The sequence below is a fragment of the Petaurus breviceps genome, unplaced genomic scaffold, assembly GCF_028583685.1.
Source record: "Petaurus breviceps papuanus isolate PSGF00001 unplaced genomic scaffold, PetGlider_PUasm1.0 126, whole genome shotgun sequence".
Classification (NCBI taxonomy): domain Eukaryota; kingdom Metazoa; phylum Chordata; class Mammalia; order Diprotodontia; family Petauridae; genus Petaurus; species Petaurus breviceps.
Window position 1 is genome coordinate 7,815,234 of NW_027185655.1, and position 3,883 is coordinate 7,819,116.

At 47.6% G+C, this 3,883-nt stretch overlaps 1 protein-coding gene and 1 pseudogene across 2 annotated transcripts in view; one reads left to right on the plus strand and one right to left on the minus strand.

Moving 5' to 3' along the window:
* Window positions 1-261: 261 nt before the first annotated feature.
* Window positions 262-3,883, plus strand: part of TMEM150C (transmembrane protein 150C) — a 66,980-nt gene continuing 63,358 nt past the window's right edge. Inside the window, exon 1 of one of the 2 annotated variants that reach the window (XM_069092468.1) lies at window positions 262-433. The gene's annotated coding sequence lies outside the window, so the exon portion shown is untranslated. Of the gene's footprint in view, window positions 442-3,883 lie in introns of both variants that reach the window. The other variant, XM_069092476.1, reaches the window with a different exon arrangement.
* Window positions 1,356-3,883, minus strand: part of LOC138169097 (mitochondrial genome maintenance exonuclease 1-like) — a 20,347-nt pseudogene continuing 17,819 nt past the window's right edge.

Genomic DNA, 3,883 nt, shown 5'->3' on the forward strand with positions numbered 1-3,883 from the left:
CCGCAACAACCCAGCCCAGTGTGAGAAGGGTGGTGGTCCCTGCTGCTTCCCTCCACCTGTTCCCTACCCACCCACCCACCCACCCCTCGCCGCCCCTGTCTCTCGGTCTCTCTTTCACACTCACACTCACACACACACACACACACACACACACACTTACACTCACATTCATGCACACACTCTTATTCTCTCTCTCTCACACACGCACAATCTCAAGGAGGAGGAGTTGGGAAGCCTCCCACCACGCAGAGTCCGGCTTGAACAAATCCCACCTCCTCTTCCTGAAGGCAGTGCCCTCCTCCCTCTCCTCCCTCTCCTCCCTCCGGGCTCGGCTCCGGGCTCTGCGGCGTTGCAGCTGTGACGGCTCCCGGCGCCTCCCACGGGTGAGCTGCAGCCCGGACGTCAGTCGGTGGGGACCAGACCTCCTCCGCAGGTAGGCAGGTAGGCCAGGGAGGCAGGTGGCCAAGCGGCCAGGTAGCCGCGGGCTGCCGCTCCCATTCCGCCCTGCCAGCCCCCCACCTCGGCCTCAGCCGCAGAGCCCGCTCGCCAGCAGCCCAAGGCAGCCAGAGTCCGAGGGCTGCCGGAGGCTTCCACGCCTTCATCCTGGCAGCGCTGTGCCCTCCATGACAGCTACCGGCTTCTGGGGTGGCATGGGAGGCGGTGGGGCTCTGCTGCTGCCGCAGTGGGGCCGGGGCCGGGGCTGCCACGCTCTTGGGGCTCCTCCTGGGTAGCTGCTACCTCCCCCCCACTCCACCCCAACCCTCACCTTAAACCCCTGAGAGCGCTGGAGGGTGGGGGTGTGTTGGAGCTCCCCTCTGAGAGAAATGTGCCGAGCCCAGAAAGGTGGAGAGGTTCGCTCTCCGCGATTCTGTTAGGATGGGCTGGAGCATGCCGGTCCGTTAATGTCCCCGAGCTTCTGTGGCTACCACCCGAGGCCGGGAGCCCTCCCCGAAGCTCCCCAGCCGCCGCCCCCCTCCTGCTGCATTGCTGCCGCTCGGGGAGCCCCCTCCGCACAGCTCACTACACAGCATCCCATCCCATCCCACCTGCCCGCTGGGCAGCCCTTCGACCCTCTCCCCTAAGGCAGGTGTCTCGGCCCTTCTCACTCTCCCCAGCCGTTTCATGCATCTGTTCAGCAGGCACCCCCAACTAATCCAGGCCCCCTTCGCTTCCCGTTCTCAACAGCCCCACCTCTCTTTTCCGCGGATCAGCCCAGCCTGCAAGTTGCCTCAGGAAGCCTGTAAGCTCGTAGCTGGGCCCTTTTTTTGCACCATTGAAAAGAAACATGATGTTCTTTTTTTCTCGGGGATGCAAGAGTTTGATCATTCCCTGGAATAATTACTGCGTGGGGAGGCTTAGGTATTATGGACAACGGTCGACATTTGCTAAAAGGAAAACAATCAAGCAAGATAAGGAAGATTGAAATGGGCTTTTGAGAACCACCTCCCCTTTCTACCCAGGAGGGAGCTCTCTCTCTCGCCCCACGTCCATAACTCAGTTAGCTCTCCAAAATGCTTCAATGCAGTACCATCCTTTCACAGTTATTTTATGGTGCAGGCTCCTGCCAGACCACCCTTCGTCAACTGAGTGTGATAGAACAAAAGAATGGAAGGATACAGGTTTAGCAACTCTACTCCTAAACTCACAGGGAAAGCTAAAGCATTGTTAAATATATGCCAGAAGTCTCATCGACTTTTAAAACATATCCAGGCAATATAAAACCTCAAAGGCAATATTAGGTTCTGTTTCTCTTCCTGGCTTGATCCCATTAAAGACAGATCTCCGATAATGGAAGGCCAATTCACATCGTCAATGGATAAAGTGAATCCTCCCATAGCATTGAATAATCTTACCTAAGTCAAGCCTTCTTACCAAGGAGTTTGCCAATGACACCTGGCAATCAAGGCACCTTCCAGGCAGTTACAGCAGTCATGAATCACCCCAAACTTTTTTTTTCTGAGCACCACAAACAATCTTTCCAAAATCAAGTGTAGTTGACTATTCCTAACAGGGATAGGAATTTGATTATCTAGAATTTCCAGTGGTGTATTCTTAGTATCAGACAGAGAACTGGTCTAGAAAGTGACCTGAGTTCAGGACTCACCTCTGACATATATTGGTGTGTGTCTGAACAAATTATTCAATGTCTCAGGACTCTATTTAACTAAGATTATACATTGATAGAGGGGGTCTCCCTCACCTGGGAATTTCCTATGGTAATCCAATCCCTATCCTATTCTTAATTTTAAAATTCTTCAAAGAGCATATAGAAGCTTGCCACTGTTGAGAGGTCAGAACTGGTATGGTAAGTGTCATTAACTTTAGAGATATGACTTTTAATATGTGTTTGCTAAACAGTATTGAGAAAAAGAGTACATGCTTATTATAACTCTTATTATTTATTATATGATTATTTTTGTTATAACAACCCCCAATGGATAAAGGAAGCTTTTCACTTTCTCCAAATATATTTGGATTCTTCTGATCTTTGTGGTAGATCTTAATAGATCTTAATACTTTTTGTCTTGGGTTGTTTATTAATAGTCTAACTTTTCTCTGTTCTCTACTTTGGCCAGTTTGTTCTGTGAAGTAATTGCAGCTTTCTGTCTGTCATCTGTTTTTTGTTTCTGTTTTTTAAACATAATTGTAATCATATTGTCATTATTTCCTTAGGCCCTGTATCTCTGAAAAATGCCATATGATTTATAATGATGCCTCATCCATACTTAACATATTGTTGGCAAGATAAAAAAAAATAAAATGTGTCATTATTTCTGGCCTACCTATTGTCAGTAAGGCATGTGCTATGAATTGTTTCTCCAGGACAAGTGGTTGATTAGTGCAGATTCTTCCCCTTTTCCCTGTTCAGTGCACATGCAGGCATACATGTGTTGCGATGCATGTGCATGTGTGCACACACACACAGTATTTTTCTTCCGTATAAAACATAGAATCTTTACATTTTTAATTAGCTGTTCTTTCACATTACTTTTGCAGTAAACTAACAATTACTGGGATTCTGTATTTCCAAGTAACTCCCAGGGACTTTTGAATTTTCAAAGAAGACCCAGGTAGGATGTACTTTAACCCAAGGGAGTGACTTTCTAATGGTGGAAATTCCAGGCAGACCTATGCAAGAGTGATTTTTAAATAGTGGGTCTTTCATTGTCACCTACACATCACTTCCCATAGGGCTCTGTACGGACAGTCCTTGGGGGGAAATGACCCTCAGTTTATTTGACAAAATAAGGTACAGTCAGGTCAAATTTCAAAGGCTGTCTTTTCTTTTCTACAAGTTCCCACTCTTAGTCCTCTTTATCTTCATGACTGATTTAAGGATTGGTGACATTCCCGGAATAAGAAAGAAAGCAAATGTTGGTGGTTGAAGGGAAACATGGTTCCCAAGTTGAACCTATAACCTGCTTACTATGATACTTATTTTCACTTCGAAGGAGGAATTTGATATTGGTGAAATTCAACTCTACTCTTGACATAATCAAGGGTCCTCTCTTAATCCCAAGTATGTGCATATGTGTAAATCAGCTTATGTGGAAGATTGTTGAGATACTTGTGCACTTTGGAGAAAATTCCCAAGTTTGTTCAGTCAAGTCAACAAGCCCTTAATAAACGCCTATCATGTTTTAGGCATTGAGAGGGCACTTATATCCCCAGTGCTAAATGCTGAGGAAAGAAAGAAGGAAGGAAGGAAGGGAGGAAGGAAGGGAGGGAGGGAGGAAGGAAGGGAGGAGGGAAGGAAGGAAGGAAGGAGGGAAGGAAGGAAGGAAGGAAAGAAGGAAGGAAGAAAGGAAGGAAGTGAGGAAGGAAGGAAGGAAGAGAGGAAGGAAGGAAGGAAGGAAGGAAGGAAGGAAGGAAGGAAGGAAGG